Source organism: Haemaphysalis longicornis, unplaced genomic scaffold (genome assembly GCF_048455015.1).
Source record: "Haemaphysalis longicornis isolate Haplotype H1 unplaced genomic scaffold, Haemaphysalis longicornis Haplotype H1 scaffold_216, whole genome shotgun sequence".
Lineage (NCBI taxonomy): Eukaryota > Metazoa > Arthropoda > Arachnida > Ixodida > Ixodidae > Haemaphysalis > Haemaphysalis longicornis.
This window is the reverse complement of record NW_027526301.1, coordinates 13,232-32,270: the sequence shown is the minus strand read 5'-3', so window position 1 is coordinate 32,270 and position 19,039 is coordinate 13,232. Positions and strand designations below refer to the sequence as shown.

The window sequence follows — 19,039 nt, the reverse complement described above, 5'->3', positions numbered from 1 at the left end:
TGGGTCTGCCAATGTACTCGTCAACAAAAAAATCCCCGCACGTACCCGAGGGGGATTGTGAGGATGCAGAAATGCATTGGGTGCACCGATGCGTGTGATGCGATTAATGGCGAAGAGAGAGGCGAGAGTGTGAGCGTAATCATTTATTTTTTTCTTTTCCCACACCCGTCATTTCCGCTTCGTTATAGAGAAGCGTCTTCGAGACCGCGTTGAAAGCAACCGCCAACTGCAGAGGATCGTTCACGTCAAAGTCGTCGGGAATCGTTTCGAACTCACCGTCAGCATCATCGACGTCGTCTTCCTGCGGTTCCTCTCGTTCGCCGCCGTCATCGAAGTGATCGAGCCGACTCCAATTGACCCGAACGTTGATGGCGCGATACAGCGGGGTGTGTTCCAGGTGCTTGAGCCAAGCCAGGATGTTGCCGCGCTTCACCAACCCGCGCTTGTACGTTGCCGGACTCATCAGCCTCCGCTTGATGTGAACGTCGAACGCAACGACCTCGGGTACCATGCGAGGAAGGCACCGCACAACCTTCGATACGTCGATGGGCACGTTCACCGCCTGTCCCTTGATTCCAAACTGCCCGTTGCCTCGAGTCAGCCGCCTGATGCTCACGAAGGGGAGTCGAGGCGCGATGAGCCGCTCTTCGACCGGGTTCAGATCGGGAAGATGCGCCGGCCGAGGAGGATAACGGTAGCCAAAACTCACGCAGCCCTCCTCTTCGCAGCTTTGTCTTCTTCTCCTTCTTCTTCTTCAGCGGTTCCCCTACGGGAAGATGACGATGGTGGTTGAACGCGAAGCTATCTCGTGATGGATTGTTTGGTTGGCCAATCCCTAGGAGCATCATGCCACAATCATCATCAGACGCGCGGCGCACGCCGGCCAAGGGACGCACGACAACCCCCGACTATAATGCATTTCTGCATAAAAGACGATGGACATGGGCACCCTCAACATAACGGACGAACTCATCGAAGCACACTTGTCCAAACAGCGAGTTCGTCTGAGCAGGACAGAACATGGAAGAGACGTTCTACACAAGATTGGATGGCAGGTTGACCCACATGCGGAAAAGCCATCACTCCCTCAGGGATGGCGTGACTCCATCACAAGCAAACCGTTACTGCTCAACATGACTGTACACAAAGGGACGAGCCGCCGAGACCCCTCCTGATGATTCCTTAATCCTGTGAACTCATGATGATGGTTATGGCGCACGAAAGAGGTAGCTCTACTACTTTTACAACATCCTCCCCCCGCGCGACAATAAATCAGCAGAGTCCGCAGCCAAAACCTGTTTAGTCCATGGAGAGGTCCTTTTAAGTCCGTGTAAGCCAGAAGAGTCCGAAACCTTGCGCCTTCCATTTCCACCGGTGGTACCGATGTCTTGGCGCTGGTGGACCCACGAACCGAGCACCTGCGGCCACTAGGGGCAGTCTTGTGAGGAGACTAGCTGAACGTTTGTCCTTCAGTAATTCGTAGGTTCGACCCCTGTAGGAAGCAATAGGAAGCAACCCTGCAGGAAGTGGAACGGCATGAAGGCAGGCGGACAGCGTGGGCCAAAGCCCTGGCCGGAAGCTGGAGGAGGACCCCCGGGTCCTGGGTGTGGACGCGTCACTCCCAAAACACGGAACAAAGACCGTGGTGGCCGTAACGGACATCGACAAGCTGAATACCTGCACGTCGCTGAAGACTACGGACCCAACCCTGGCAGAAGAGGCAGCCATAGCGCTGGCCCTAGCCCTGCCGGAGGTCAGCATGGTGGTTACCGTCACCAAGAAAGCGTACCCAAGCTATCGGAATCGGATCGTCTCCCCTGCGGCAGCAACTATGTAAAGAAGCATCTCCCAACACCAGGACGAGTCAGCGAGCTCGTGTGGTTCCCTTCTCACTCGTTCGCGGAAGGCGACGTCACCTGCGACCACTATTCCCGGGAACTAGCCATCCGGGCCGAGAAAGAGCAACCGCACCCAGTCAGGAGATATAAGGAGATCGTCCGTCGATACACAACAAGTAGAACGAGACTTCCCAAGCCCCACATGCAACTGAGCAGATGGCAGGAGACGATATTGCGCTGTTTACACGCAAGGTTGCTCGCACATCCGGCGCTTCTGCACAAATTGTACCCTGCAGGACACGAAAACACATGTCCGTTCTGGCAGCGAGACGGCGCTCTCGCGCACATAATTAGTAAGTGAAAGAAACTCAAGGCACTCCCTTACACCCTCCCCAAATTCAAACCCGCTCGAGCAAGTAGAGACCTTACTGTCCAGCTTTGACCTCGCCATTCAGCAACATCTGGTGGTTGGAGGATAATTACTGGACACAAATGGGTCCTGCGAATAGGGAACCACCCCATCTGGCGCCTGCGTGCACCATTCTTTATTTGAAGCTAAGTAAAAGTTTTTCAATAAATCACGCAATCAATCGTTTGTAATTCTTTTACTACAAGCTATTATTACAATCTCTTAATTACAATTGTAATTCTTTTATTTTGTAATTCTTGGATCCTTCTTTTAAGTGGCTGGCTGACCATATCGTTCTGTAAAAAGGCCAATTGTATCAGCAGAAATTTTTGTGTGGTGATGAGGAAGTCGCCCAGACCAGTAGAGTTCTGGAGAGCTACCCGTGTTACAGGTATATGGGTATGGGCACCGTTTACGGCCCACGGAGAGCTGCATGTGTTATCGAGGTATGGGTATTGTTTCGTCTACTGGCAGTCCTTGAAGTTCAGGAGTTTTTCCTGATCATCAGTGGTTGCATTTATTTCTCGCCTTGCTTCATTTTTTTTAAATACATTGCGTTTTCGTTTTCGTTGCTGCATTTGGTGAAGCCGCGTGAAATGTAGGACGCGACGCAGTTATGACTACCGCCACCAAATGACCTCTTAATCAAATTGCCGCATGCGGTGTCTCAACCAGTCGCCTGACAGCTTTGTCAGCTACTGCGTCCGCACATAAAGACAACCACATCTCGGCGAAACAGTCCTAATACAAAAATGTAGGAAAGGCCTCCTTCCTTCTCAATATTCAAAGTCTGAAAAATCGACGTTTAAGTTATTCAAAGAACATGACAAAAAAGCGAAGGTGACATATAGTGTTGACTTTTTCAAACTATGTATTCCTATGTTCCAGATTTAGCTTAAGAGCCTCAAAATATAGCTAATTTTGCCCCTACAGCCCTACTTCGTGGATAGCTCTTTAAAAGACAGGCATTTTGTGAATTCATGAGCAGTAACATTTTGCAGGATGGGCTTTTTTAAGCATAAGAATACAGTGAACTATAGCTTGAAAAAGACATCACTTTGTCTATTAATTTTAACTGGGCATCGGCTTTACCAAAAACTTTCAAAGGCATGTTCAACACAAAGGATAGCACTCATGAGAGGCCACTATGTTAAGGTGACCTTGGGCGCTAAGCACACTTCAAAAGTATATTGGGTGTCACACAACAGCTGAAAGAATGACGAGTTTTTAGTTTTTCTCTTAGGCAGTAAAATTGAACCAGTGCTTTTGTGGTTTTTATCAGTTCCCCGACAGAATCCGATGTGCACGTCTCCTCCGAACCGTGGCCCCTGCAGGGCATACATGCCACGTTGGTATTACGACAACTATTCGGGCCTTTGTCTCCCGCACATATACGGAGGATGTGGAAACAGCAAAAATAATTTTCCGGACTGCTTTACATGCATGAAAAAATGTGGCGGTAAGTGCTCGGTTTTTAATTTGAATGAAGCTATACCGCGGCATAAATGATATTTGCAGGCATCTCAAAAGATTTCTGCGTAGTTTTTGCAAGAGACAATTATTTATTTTTGCACTGAAGCAAACAAAACTCTGAGTACTCGATAACTGTATCAGCCTTAATTCAAGACCAGAAATATCTCCGGACATTAGCAGAATTTATATGATGGCTCTCAAACAAAAAAAAGACAATCACCACGATGAAAATCACACCTCTACTCACCCTATTCAACGGCGAACCTAGGGACGTTTTTCCGGCTCCCCTTCGACGTAGGCAGTCGTCACTGGTCTGTTTCGGAAGAAACGCTGACTCACAGACTGTACCAGGAGGGGTGGGTGGCCGGGGCTTGTTGGAAACATGTTATCGCTTCCTCGTCGTAAGTGAACAAGGACCACTTGCTCGAACGAACTGTTAGTCTGTCAGCCTTACTGTCAGCATCGTTGGCAGTCTAGTTCAGTTCACGGACTTCAGTAGGTGTGCGAGTAAAGTTCAGGCTGGTGCCCTTACCTGAGGACAAGGCGCAAATGCTAGGTTACAGAGCAGTGTATTCTAAAACTACTATATTAGAAAGCGTACCGAGACGCATGAGAGGGAAAATTGGGGAATGGGCCGAAAAACTGCCTGTTGGCGTCGCGAGCCTCGGGCAATCGTGTATTTTGAACCATGTTCGCAACATTTCAAGGAACGTTTCCCAACAAGTGGCGTATTGAAGCCCTGTCACGAATTCCTTACAAAAAATTCCGCTCCAATCTACGCTGTGGCGGTGGTTTGCAAGCAAAGCTCTAAACGACCCCCACAAAATTTCCACATGCGACGTTACTCGAGTTCATACACGTGGCTCTAGAAAGAGTAACACCAGAGATTCTGCCCTCCGTAACCTGAGATTCGCGGGGGCGCCGTCCCGAAAGCAGCAGCCGGGGCCACGGCTGGGCTCGATCGGCGGACGCCGCCGCTGTAGCCCGGGTATGCGTCAGAAGAAAGATGACGGAGAGGAGCGTGTTTCGAAGGGTGCGATAGCTGAACCTAGCCATCCCGATGTGCAAGCTCGGGGCTACCACACCGCGCGACACAAGCGCAGGAACCGAAACAATCCGTCATGAGAGCTTAGTGAATACCATTTATGCAGATTTAAACGCAATAGTTTTGTAATTTAGAGAATTGGTTTCGGAGCACGTTAAAGATCCCCAGGTTGTCAAAATTACTGCGTAGCCCACCCTACGGCGCGCCACATCGCCTGCACTGCGTCGGCGCGTTAAACCCTACAATCAATCAATTGTGAGAATTGCGAAAAAGCTGAAGGAACGTTTATAATAATCGCTATTTATCACAACCAGTTGCTCCATTCGTCTTTTCAAATACCTGTTAAAACACAACCGAATTGGTATTCAGCAATTTTTGTGCAAGAAAGGTGGCGTTTCTATAGCGGCCAGATGTCTGTAAGTGTCTCTACATTTTTTTTCTCACTTTGCAAACCGATCTTTGCCGCACGACCATTTAATTCAGTTGGATACGGGTTACCCAGGACGTGCTGTCGAACAAGTTAGTCAAGGCGTGCGAAGTAACCACACCCTGGTCGCGAAGCCAAACACCGTCGCTAAAGCAGACGACAAAGCCGCGGAAGGATTCCGCCGACGCGTCCACCGGGGTGAGAACGGGGAACGCCGGGGATTTATGCTTCATCGCCGCGGCATCTACACTGCGCTCAGTGAGTGAAAAGCGCCCTTCGCCTCCTGAGCCGCGTTAGCAGTTTCTTGTTCCCGCACGCCACGAAAGAACCGTTGGCTGGTAGAAGACAGCTTGCTTTAAAATAAAGACTTAAAGACTTGAATGCAGCGAAGCAGCATGCAACCTTCCCGACCATCAAGATGGTTTAAGTGCACGATTGCAGCCGATTTGCTTCTTCTCTGCCGCAATGACTTTACTCTATCACTGTTGCTATAAGTGTAGCCTTCTTTCGTTTTTTTTTTTTTTGAAGTGAGAGCCATTGGACATCACCTTGGAAAAGCATACGCTATGACGTGTCCTTTTATTTCCGATCAGAAGTTCCCACGATTAGAGGGAACGCTGGAGTCCATCTCGTTCCGAGCAAGTGGCGCCGCGACTACGGCGAACGGTGGACTTTCTCTGGCGAATCTTGGCCAGTCTCCCTAAGTGGGTAGGCATGGTTTTAAAAACGTGCACCGGGAGGCTGGGCGGTCGCTGCGAGGCAGGCACACGCGAGTGCTCGGTGCTTTCTTGTTTTGTTTTTGTTTTTTTAACTGCTGGGCGGTGACCGTAATCTTCGCCAATGTCCTTTAAAGGGGTTTTGCAGCACTTATCATCGACTACTCGGAATGCACTTTGGGGTAAAGTCGACTGTGCCAGCAATATCCTCCAACAAGGATTATGAAAATGCATTCACTATCACCAAACCTACGACCACTGCAAAATCGCGCATAACTGTTCCCTGTCAACTACACCGCAGACAACGCGACGAAAGCTGCGCGATATCGCCTAGAGAAGGGGGCCGCTCGCGGCGTTCTCTCCGGCGACTTTCGATATATCGTCGGCAGGGTAGGTTTCTCCTTTTCCCTGCATAGTGGAGGAGTCTTTTTCCGGTCTGATGCCACAAAATAGCAGACATAGCTGCCTGCTCGCAAGCGCGCGCTCAGGCTGGTAGGGCGTTTTTGAAGCAATAAATGTTTGTTGTCGAGTGGTCTCGATGAAAGTGGAGTATTGAGTTCGTCACTCAAACTCCGCGCGCACTTGAAACACTTAAGAAACGCCAAAAGTGTGGGTACAAGCTAAGGCATGGAAGAGGTTGGTACACAGCGCTGACGACGGCGGATCGTCACAGGTAATGCGAGAAATAAGCTGGAAAGTTGACCAGCCAAACCCAATATGACAGCCATGGCCTCAATGACGTCGTTTAGGCCATGCCAGGGGTGCATAATAAGAAAAACCGAAGAGAGGTCGATTGCTTTTTTTCGCGTCTTTCAAAGCGATTTGCGCGTTCACCACTTCACGTGCATGTGCAATATTTGGCTTATGTATTCCTGGCAGTGTAATCTAAACGTCGCGCAGGCTTAGTTGCGCTGCTCAAAGATTGCTGCAGGGTCCGTTTATTGGCTATGCTTGGCTTGACAAAGGTCCGTAGGGGACCCTGGGTGGTCGTCCCGAGGCACGCACACACGAGCATGCACACGGCATTTACTTGGTTTTTAAACTGCCGGGCAGTCGCCGCAATCTTCACGAATCGCCTTAAAGGGTTATGCTTGGCTTGACAAAGGTGAAAAGGGTACGCCGGGCGATCGCCGGGAGGCCCGAGGTCACATGAGCGCTCAGCAATTACTTGGTATTTTTAACTGTGGAGACAAAAAATAACGAAACGATGTGCGAAATACCTTCGCCGTTAATACGCCGTCAACCTTCGCAGGACATCTCGCGCGGCCAGGCCGCCTTGCGTCGTTCTCCCAGCACGTTTTTGTGAGTCATCAACAAAGGCAGTACGCTGCGTGTCATGCGCCAGAGAAACGGCGGGACCTTCGCTAAAAGGACCACCGGTGTGCGCACAACCACGCCGGAGGAGGCTAGAATAATGTTATCCTGTTAGAGTGAGAGCTCGTGTGATCGGAACGACTTCGTGTTTTCGTCTCGCCGAGAATTATAGAGCTGTGAATTTGCTTCGGGTACATCATCGTAAACTGGGATGCAAATAGAGGTCCTGCGGATTGCCGCCATCCGCGTAACTACTCATGCCGCCAGGAACGGGCGGACGCTAGCCACAACCTATTACGCCATCAGTTCCATGGGATTCTCCCACGACGTGCATAAAGCACGGAAAGCGTGCAATTCTCGCTACCGGCTTTGCAGCCCATTTAGCGAGAGCCAGCTGTGCGCCACTGCTCGGCACTGTGTCCGAATGTTGATACCGCGCATGCTTGTGCGAGCAAAGCGCCTTCACTGGTCAAGCAGAACATGCCGTCCAAACGCAAACCCAAGGGACCCTGTCATGTTCTGCACTTTCGAGGAGAGTTAAGGGGGATCGATAATCAAAGTAGGTGTCCAACTAAGTCTCCCGCTAACGTAACTGATTTTATTGCTATCGACTTGAAATTTTGAAGGGTAAGTAAAATATATGCCTACTAACCATCTGCCAAATTTAATGCTAAAATATATATTAGCTTTTAAAATAAAAATTATTATTTTAGTAAATTAGTAAAACACAAATTTTATTGATTCTTCATACAAAAAAGTGGGAATAAAAACGAACGTTGATGGGAACATGCTTATTCTGGCTCAGAATGTGTACACGGCATCGACAAAAAAAAACTCACACAAAAATGGTTTCAGAAACTGAAATTTTTGAGACGAAAATGTTCCTTTTTTCAGCAGAAATGCTGTTTTGAGAAATCGCACTTCGAAGTTTTCGCTTGATTTTTTCAAATTTTTGCTTCTTCCGTGGATGCTGACAAATGCTAGACAGTGCTACTAGCACAGTGGTCTTTAGGCTTAAAGGATCGATCTTATATGTCGACAAATAATCTAATTACATGCGTGCAAACAGAATAATAGGCAACTGTGCTGGCGTAAACAAACGTTTCGCAATGCATGCGTAATGCTATTTGAAATAACGCAACGCCATTTCGGCTGACAGAGAACTACAGAAAGGGCAACTAACTATGCGCTATAATATGTAAGTACTCATAGAAATAAACGTTATCACACGTTTTTAAAGAAAAATCACATATGAAAATACCACTGTGCATCACACAAAACTAGCAGTGACCTAGCGGGGCCACTTTAGCGGCGTTTGGCACCACTTTTCAAAGACTTCTGTTACGAATCTGAGGATTCCACTTAGTGGGGACGTTCTCGAGGAGTTCTAGAATAATTTGCGTACATTATAAAAACCCAAGATGTAGTCGGTTTTGCTATCCATCCCTCCCCCCCCCCCCCCAAGGAAGCTGGGAAAGCTGCACAGTTTCTCTCGAAAAACTCTATTTTATTAAACACATACGGGCAGAGCCACTACAGCCTTTTAACGTACGTTTTGCTTTATTGTAGTATTTTGTATTAGGGGATGGCCAAGGACACTATGAAACTATGAGCTACGAAAATTTGGGGTGACTGGGGTAGCATTCTATAGACATGGCTGAAGATCTCTGGAAAAGGCCTTCGTCGTGCAATTGCACAACCAGGCTGAATATTATTGACTTCGGGTACAAAAAACGCCTGCAAACTACACCCTATATCGGTTGTAAGGTGTTTATAGGAAGTTATGGGAAAACACATATTGGGTGTCGTTACTTCATTGTTAAAAAACACGAGTTATTGGGTGCGCATAAATACGGATTTATATCAGGTGCGGGCACGTACGTGTCACTTGAAATCTTGTCTGAAAATATTGATAGCAGCATAGATCAGTACTGGGTTTGGTTTTGGTCATTTTTTTCGTGTTAATAAGGCGTTGAATACCGTGAACTACGGTATACTCTGTGATAAATAATAGAGGTATATTTTCGCCTGGCCATTTTATTCTCTTCTTCAAAATTCACTTCGCGATCGTTCAAACGTGGTGTCACTTAGATCAATGATGAGTAATTGTGTCATCCTTGCGAGTAGTGTTCTGCAAGGATCTATCTTGTCACCTGTTCTTTTTATTTTTATATTACTGGTTTAGCTACTGTTGTTAAAACTTCAAAAATGTATCAATGAGGTGATGCCACACTGCTGGAATATGGCAACACAGATTACCCATTCAGTGTTAGATTTCATCAAGAGAATGCTAGAATTGTAGCCGATTGATGCACGGCAAATATAATAGCAATCAATTCAATAAAAAAGGCGGCTAGTTTGTTTGGAAAGTCGACAGAGAATAGTGCCATGTGACTGCTTCATTACGTTACACACATTTATGTCTGCATCTTATTCCTGCGCCCGTATTTTCTGTGTCGCGCATCTTAAATACGTAAAACTCACTATGACTCACCTATGTAAAAAGCTTAGAGGATGATGATGAATAAATCTTCATTTGTCAAGCTGGTGCAGATGTTAGGGCACCCGCCCGGTGGGGGTCTTCCCTATTCCGGGATACCCTGAGCTCGGCTGGCGGTCCAGGCCCTCTTCACCAGTTCACGCTGGATCCCAAAAGTCCGGGCTCGTCAGGCGGTTCACCCACTGCTTGTAGGAGGGGGAGGTTATTGGGGCAAGGCCTGGGGTCTTCTGGCACTCCCAAATCTGGTGGTACAGAATACCGGGAGTTGGACAGAAATTGCAGGTAGACGGGTATTGGGTAAATCGCATGGAGTAGGGTTCTGTGGGGGTACGTATTTATCTGTAGTCTTCGAAGGGTGGTGGCTTCTGCTCTTGTTAATTGGGAGTGCGGAGTCGGGAAGGTTCTTCGGCCTTGACGGTAAATGAGAATCTCAGCATACCTGACAAGCGGTTCTGTTTTGGGGGCAGCAAGCGGAGTTTGTACCTCTATGGTAATGGCCCGGTGTATAAGCGCGCGGGAAGCGGCATGAGCCGCCTCATTACCTTCGAGAGATTTCTGTCCAGGTATCCAGATGAGCCGCGTTTCAGGTATGTGGGCAGTATTCTTAAGAATTTGAAGTGCCGTTTTCCTGACGCGGCCTCCATGGTAACTGCGGCACGCCGCCTGCGAATCCGTCAAAATTGTAATTGCATCTTTTCCCGTCGTGATGGCCAGGGCAATAGTGGCTTCTTCAGCAGCTTCCGTTGATGTTGTGCGGACAGTGAGGGCGGTTGTTACTTGTCCTGCTGCATTGGCGACGCACACGACGTGGGCTGGCTTGTTTATGTATGGAGACGCGTCCGTATACCTTGTTGTTGGATTGTCGCCGTATTTATTATTCATGGCTCGTACTCTTGCTATGCGTCGAGCTTTGTTGTGGAGTGGGTGCATGTTTCTTGGGATGGGGGCTACCCTGATGCCTTGTCTGAGTTGGAGTGGAACCCGCTCATTATGGTCTTGCAGTGGCGGTATGGCATATCCCAGCCGTCGCAGTGTAGCTCGTCCCGTTGGTGTTAGGCGTAAGCGTTCCAGTTGAGAGCTATAATGCACCTCCTGTATTTCTTCCCATGTGTTATGTAGTCTAAGATGCAATAACCTCTTCGTCGATGTTTTTTGGTGCAGTCCTAAGGCTGTTTTATATACTTGACGAATAATGACATTGAGCCTGGATTTTTCGGATGTTTTCAGGGCCAAATAAGGGGTTCCGTAAGCTACCTGGCTTATGAGTACGGCTTAGACAATGCGCACTGTGTCTGACTCTTGCAAGCCACATCGGTGGTTTGACACGCGTCTTATCAGGCGCATTAGCTGATTGAGTGTTTGTTAAAGCGGTGCAACTGTATGAAGGCCTGATCTATTTTTAAGCTTAGAGGTGTTTAAAAATATTTTTATTTTCAAAAATATTTTTAAAAGTTTTCAAATATTTTTGCCTTTCTCAGTTCAAAAATTAGTTGCTCAAATTTGGGGTCATAGTGTTCTGTGCTATGGCCTGTACTGTTTTTTCAGCTGCTCCACTGCTTGGAGAAATAGAGTTAACAGTATTTAAAAAACATAACCAAGAGTGTTCTATATAGTGGACAAGTGCCTTGTTAGGACAGTGTATTTAATACCAGCGGTTTACTATCATTTGGTATTTTGTTTAGGCCAATCGTCGTGCAAAATATTTTTGGTGTACTGTGATTACCGAACTTTTCATATGAAACGTATGCCTTTGCGGCATATACCTCGTTATACAACGCCGTGGTCGCACCCATTACGGAATGGCTGCAAGGCCGTATTAAATTGTGTTCACCAAAATGTCCTTATTCACTTTTCTCGCCCGTACATCTTCCAAACCAAGGCACCACGTGCTCGCCTCAGATGAAGGCCTGCTCTTGTTGAGCACCGACAACCACTTGCACAGACGCTGCCGTTCCAAGAAGAAAAGAGGAACCCCCATCTCCACAAGCAGGGCTGCCTGGAGGCCTTGCCAACAGGCAACCCTACTACCAAGCAGGGCCAGACCACATCACTCATAGCGGCACGGGGAAAGGAACGACGTAAAAACGCCAGCCCAGCCTCCCCTGGAACACCGGAACAGGGATATCACCAAGTGCTTTACAAACTGTAGAAAGAATGCTGTCAGGGCCGCATGAAAATGAGGATCATAATTGTTTTAGAGCTTTCGAAAGCAGGCTGTCAGAAACCAATACTTCTGAGGACTTGCAGTAACCTGGATACCAAAATTAACGGGTCAAGCTGCGCTTTTCTTGCCGTATGCGGAATTGGATAGTTGTGCAAAGGCATTGGACCGTCCGATATGCGCTCTTCTCGTTCATCGAGGAGGTTAATGTTTCCAGGTGAATTTTTAAAATTTCGTGAGCCGACGTGGCCCCAGAAGGCTTTGGCATTGCGTGTTGCTTTAGCCTCAACCGCGGCAGTGTAACTCGACCTATCACACTTAACTGGGCATTTACAAAGAGGTCTGCGTTCAGGAAACTCATTCTGGCACATTTTTTGGCCCGTTTTCTTGGCTTACGTGTGCGCTCAATGTTTCCTCCCCAAAGCTCGTTTCAGTTTAGCAGAAATCCCACGCGAAAAATTACCGTTCTTTTCGATTTCTTCGAACAAAGCTACTCAAGCTATCGTAAAGAACTTTTGTCAAAAAATGGCCTGTTCGTCAACGTCGTTGAGGTTACCTATTGGCGACCAGTCAGTAGTATGAAGAAAGTGAACTAAATCAATGTAGTTCTTACGAGCAAACTCGTAACTACTACTTCCTGGTGCGCAATGAAGGGGACTGTGACGAAGGCGCGATACGTTATGTTATAAAATATGTAATGGAGAATGAAACTTGTCAGGTTTTACAAGGTTAGTACTACTGCGTGAGACCTATACAGCTTCCAGGCTAGTCAGACACAAGTCTAAGCCGTCCACACATGAATTATAATGAGGTTGCACAGATGCAAAGAAGCAAAAAAATGAAATCTATGAAATGAATGGAAGGCTTGAAACTCACACTTATGAGATATTGGATGAGACGGCTGACTGAACAGCTGCGTCGCCCATAAACTTTACTGTGCGTTAAAGCCCCCAGGGACCAGGAAATGAGGATCACTGTGAGATAATACAGTAGTTTCGATTGTGTTTAGCATGTATTGAAACTCTGTGACGTGTGTCTCGAGTGAAATGTAGTAAGTACACACTAAGGGGCCTTCTCTCCGAGCACAAAGCCCCGCTCACCAAATACACCCATTCTCTAATTCAAGGCCGAACAGGCGTTAACTCTTGACGGAGTGATGTAGGGCAACATGCACACCACTACCCCATTGTTGACCGCGCAAAGCGTCACGGTCATGCCCGAAAACTTGGTAATCAGGAGGAAACAAGGTATTTGAACTTACATCCTGGCAAAACCAAATTTCCGTCAGAATAATAATAGGCCAGCAAAAAGAAACGACACTGGAAAAAAATTCCGCTGATTTAGTACGAAGTCTGTGGACGTTGTAATAAAATTAATCAAAGCTATTATTACTTGCCACCATCAAGTCCCTGCCGCTCAGCATATCATTTTCTCATGCAAATAAACAGAGAAGGGCTTGAAGAGACAGTGCCGAGGCCAGAATGCAGGGTCTTTGAGCCACTCACAACCAGCGTCGTCCATGGCGATGTAGAAAGAGACATAAGAGCCATGCCTTGTCTTTACACGATTGCACATAATCGGGGTGTCCTCCACGCCAGCCAAGTGCACAAAAACGCTAGCTCAAGTTCTAGACGGAACCAGTTTCGGGGCCAACACAGCGTTAGAAGGCCTACTATGGCTGACTGCCACTATTCGAGATCCCTTACAGACACCAACAGCCAGAGGACGCGGTACGGCGTTCTTGGGAGTGCGTTGCTGCAGGGTTAGGTCCCGACGAGGATGTCCAGGTGACAGGATTCCGAAGAAACCACCTTTGAGCTGTCATCGGCTGAGAGAGCGATTTACAAGGCGAAGCACTCAGCGCCGGCGGAGTGGGGGGTATTTTTGTTTCCGCGGTCTACACGGATGGCTCTTGAGGGAACTCGGCTAGCTGAGGAAGGAGAGGGAGCCTGGCACTCACGCATTTCCCGGCGCAGGGTCTTCACTACATCGGCGGAAGCTTCAGCCTTTTTCGCGTTGTCTCGGCGCAGCCTCTTTTAGGTGCGGAGCACCTCATGCTCGGGGCTGTGTCCCTTCCTCCCGTGTCCGCCGTTCGCACTCTACTGCGCATGCGTGTCTCTTCAGCCCCGTCAGCGTTAGGGCTGACGTCATCGCAGTCCGCTATAAAAATAAATAGTTATGCGGCTTCCGGTTTCGATCCCACGACTCTCTGGCCGCAACGGGAGGTACGTGGCGCTCTTCCCACTGCGCTACAAACCGGGACGGGAGCATGTGCTACGAACGCGCCTTATGTCCTTCACTCATTCGAACTACGTCAAGAAGCTACTGATACATTGAAGGCACGCGAAGCTGAACGTCAACGGAAACGAAGAACTGAAAACTAATGGGAACTTCAGTCGACCCCACGGCTGCTTCGCATACTACTCAGGGTTCCCCAACGGGAAGATGGTGTAATTTTTTTGTCCTCTCCCAACTTGGCAACCTGGTCGGAGAGAAAGAAAATTCCTTCCAGGGCCTCCACGAGAAAGGCGCGCAGAGACACCACCTCGGCGCCAAGGTCAACGGGTTGCGAGGCGGTGGCTTTCCGGGCGGGGGTCGACAAAACGGCCGCTGTCGTTAGGGCTCGCCAGCACAGACGGCGGCGAGGCATTCTTGCAGGCATTACACACCAAGCGAAATGCACCGGGCTTAATAGACTGGAGGTCCTCGTCCGGCCACGTTATGCAGTTAGGGTTATTATGGCTGTTGCACTTACCGAAATGAGGAAATTTCTGGTTTCTGTAAAAAAACGGAGAAGCATAAGACACACGCAACTTTACTTGCCGCCAATAAAGGTGCGTCTCTTCTGTGCAATAATAACGGGTGTAACCATAATAATATAGTATTATAATATTATAATAGTATTATTATTATAATAAGAAGAAGAAGAAAAGAAGAACAACAACAACCACAACAAGAACAAATATGGTGATGATGATGATTTATATTGGTTTCCCCTTTGTAGCGGCGTGATGACGTGTCATCTTACCAAAAAGGCCTAACATACTTATGTTTATACTCTTTGTATAATACTAGCTCAGCTAGGGCAGGCACAAAATCATATTAGGCACAAAATACTTTTTTCCTGTTGCAGGTGGTAACTGTCCTAGGCAATATTCCCCTCTCTGCTTTTAGTCCACCAGCATTCTAATCTTCTTTTCGTCCCCTCGACAGCCTTGCAGTTCACTTCCTCTGTGATACCCTTAAATCCCAGGGCTTCTGGAAGCCCAATATTTCCCTCATGTAGATTTCGGTGGGTACCATAGCATTCTAACACTATGTGCCGCATATTTTGTTTCTTTTCCGCAGACCAAGCATACCCCATCATTTTGTACACACTTCCCCACAAAGCACTTAGTTCGCAAGCAACCTGCTCTAGCCTCAAACAGCAAAGCACTGCCCTGGGAATTATTGTAGAAATTTTCTTTTCTGATGTCCAATTTATACGCCCTATACATCTCTAACGACGTTATAGCTTTCTTTTTTTTCTCCATTTCTCTCCATTTAACGGAATTACAACACGGCGCCAGGAAGGGAGGACTTGGCGCTGGTCCGAGAATAAACAGGGATGCTGGTTTGAAGGCTAAGCTGCCCCGGTCTGCACAGCTACTGGAACGGGCGATGTTAAGGGTTCAAGTGGCCGTTCAAAATTAGAAGGCTAGAATGTCCCTTTTCGTTTTTATCCCTGGAAGGACACGCCCTGTAAAGGGCTTCGCGGGAAACCACAATGACTGCACAGTGGCACAGCCCAGCAGTGCGAACGCAGACACGCTACTTCAAAATTATCACCGAATGGCAACGAACGCAAGCCTTCGACGATTACACAGGCTCTGTTTTTGCGTTGGCGACGAGCCTAGACGCTCGAAACATAGCTGCATATGCGCACTGACGCAACCTGACAAGTTTTGAAGCTAACGGTAAAACAAACGCCCAAAGAGATTATTTATTTATGTATTTATTTATTTATTATTTTTATTTATTTATTTATTTATTTATTTATTTATTTATTTATTTATTTATTTATTTATTTATTTATTTATTTATTGAGGGATTGTAGGGTTTAACGCGCCGACGCAACGCGGGCGATGAGGCGCGCCGTAGTGGATGGCTCCGGATTAATGTTTACCACCTGAGGACCTTTAGCGTGCGCCGAAATCTCGTACACACGGGCGTTTTCGCTTTTCGCCTCCATCAGAAAAGCAGCCGCCACGGCCGGGATTCGAACCCGCGAACTTCTCGTGCTCAGCAGCCCAACACTTTAGCCACTGAGCCACCGCGGTGGGTCACGTACAAAAAGCCATTTCATATTGGGTTCAAGAAATGTACATCGTGAGTGGCCCTTTATGGAAGTGTTGCATACTGCTATACACGATTTCCTGTGGAGTTGAGATAGGCCCAGTAGGTTCCCAACTCTGGACCAGGGTAAGCTTATGCAAGTGATATCTGGCAGATGCAGGACTCGTGATATACTTTATGATCTTGAACATGACATGTAGACATTTTTGTTCCTAGAGTTTGTGTGAATAGAAGACTTGCATCTCTTAACCAACCCCAGACGAATGTAGTCTGGTTTCTTAAACAGTCGGAGTAAAAAACAGACCGTTACCTAAAATATTGGTCCTATTTTGTTCATTCATTTCAGGTGGTGCAAGGAAGGCAGACAAATACTGCGGCTGCGTAAGGCCATTTCTCAAGCGAAAGTCCGGATTTCAATAGTTACCGCTCATTGGGCGTTTCGATCGAAAAAAAAGAAAGGTGATGAAGGAAATGCAGCATAATAAAGGCCGAGCTATCAGTGTTTCAAATCTTAGTTGTTGATCTTGATTGTATGTTTTCTTCAGAGTCGGGTAGAGCATTCAGAATTAACGGGCGCTTCATAAATTCATAAATGCGTTGCAAATTTTGCCCTTGAGAACAATACACATAGTGCACAAGTTTACTTGTGCAGTAAAATGTTCTGGCATCTGTCCAAATAAAGGCCACAGTTTCCGAAACCAGGAAAAGGGTGAGATGGGAGGGTAATTTCGAAACGTAAAAGCATGTAACTTATACACTCAGTATTTAATGGCTAATAATGGTTCAAGGAACATTGCCGTTCACAATAAAGCACTGTATTGTATAAACGTAGAAACCAGGAATGACCTTAGATGTGTTCGCATAGCGTCTGATAATCAAATTGACAACCGCACGTCACACAACGAGTTAGAAAGGCTACAAACGTCGTAAAAGCATGTAACTTATACACTCAGTATTTAATGGCTAATAATGGTTCAAGGAACATTGCCGTTCACAATAAAGCACTGTATTGTATAAACGTAGAAACCAGGAATGACCTTAGATGTGTTCGCATAGCGTCTGATAATCAAATTGACAACCGCACGTCACACAACGAGTTAGAAAGGCTACAAACGTCCCCAATAAAATTATAGCCATGTTTCCTGACCCAGGATTGGCTCCAGCTTATGCTAACTGGGATTACCTTTAGGTCGCCGGTTGTACCCAATTTAAAGAAGTGGACATGGAGTACTCAGTAAGCTTTTAGTTAAGTGGAACATTTGGTTACGGAACCTGATATTACTTGCCAGTTGGGCTGCTGAAGACTTCCCCTGAAACCATCTGGAACCTTGTGTGATTCACGTACTTCTTGATAACGGGATTTGAGCCTTCGTTCCTTAAATTTTTTCCGAAATATAAGCCACTTCGGTGAGTGCTCTACTCCTGTTCAGTTCTCTCTCTGACAATGTACTTTATAGTTTTATCAGGCGTTGCCACGGTAGCATTTGATTTGATTCCCGTACACGCCTCACATCTGAGGCTTCTTTCCCGCGCCGGCCGACAGCCCTGATCGTTTGTCATAGCCTCCTATTGATCGGCCACGTAGCTACTCATATATAACATGCGCGTATGATATTACCAAACAGTAGGTTTATAAAATATAAGATAGGCAGGAGCGAGATGATATAAGATGGGGTTAATAAGACAGGGAGTAATACAGAAGGGATTATACAGTATGGGAGTCATGCCATGGTTACATAAGATAGGCGGCATACCGTAACTGTATAGAAGGGCCATAGAAACAACTGCTATATAGGTGCCATTATGCAGGGGTGGTCTCTCGCGAAGCTCGCTGCGGGCGCATGAACGAGTTAGGTGGTAGCTTTGCACGTTTTCATGCAGGGCACAGTCCATGCATGGTGGTCTTGCGCAACAGGACAGGAGGTGCGCTTCTACAGCAGTATAAAAAAACACAAAATGGGTGACTAATACTACGGAAACGTATTTGAACAAATAGCTTGAATGCTTTCAAAGGGATAGTTTGATTTTATTGGCTACCCCGTTTAATTGTCTTCTGTTCTTAAGGCCGTCGTATATAGAGAGTTCTTGAGATGGGAACAAAAAAGACGCCGTGATTTGGAACGTCTGTTTTGTGTTCGCTCCTAATGTCATACATCTTTTAGAACAAGCAGTTGGAGCTAATCCTGGATGTAAAAAAAAAGTCAGTCATACCTAGATAGCAACGATATCAATGATAAAAAAATGTTTTGGGTGGCTTCTTAGAATCAGACTTTCATAGCGCAAGAATTCATACTTCAGGAACACTTCTCTGCACCTCCCCCCCCCCCCCCATGTCCAAGTCAAGTTGGTGGCCCAAAAAGCCATGTATTGTTGGCTTGTGCCTCAAGGCCTGAAACCTGTTAAGCGTGCACGGGCATGCCATAAATTTTGCCTAACATTTATTTTCCCGTTATAATTTTTGTAATATATTCATACCCAACGTTCAATAGCCCCGCTTTCTACATTCTGGTCGTCTGAATAGACTACAGGCTATACACGCGGGCCCTTCTTTGGTGTTTTTCAAATATATATCTTTCCTTTTACGGAATCAAGTCGGTGTTTCATTCAACAATAATGGCGTTGCGATGCGTTGCCAATATGCTTATCTGGCCACTTCCAAAACACTGAAGGTGAGGACGGTCATGGGCGCTTAGAAATTTCATTCCTGCGATTGTAAATTTTTAAATCACTTGTAAATTTTTAAGTCACTCCGAAAATGCCAATTTGTTCAATAAATTGCGGTATCATTGTCGTTCTAGCTTATATGTTCCCCCATTCCATA

The 19,039-nt window shown here is 46.9% G+C and overlaps 1 long non-coding RNA gene across 1 annotated transcript in view; it reads left to right on the top strand.

Moving 5' to 3' along the window:
• LOC144172465 (uncharacterized) overlaps positions 1–16,663 on the top strand; it is a 32,176-nt gene extending 15,513 nt beyond the window's left edge. Inside the window, exons 3-4 of the long non-coding RNA XR_013323015.1 lie at positions 3,530–3,706; positions 16,565–16,663. This is a non-coding gene — a long non-coding RNA (uncharacterized LOC144172465). The remainder of the gene's footprint in view (positions 1–3,529; positions 3,707–16,564) is intronic.
• Positions 16,664–19,039: the final 2,376 nt, after the last annotated feature.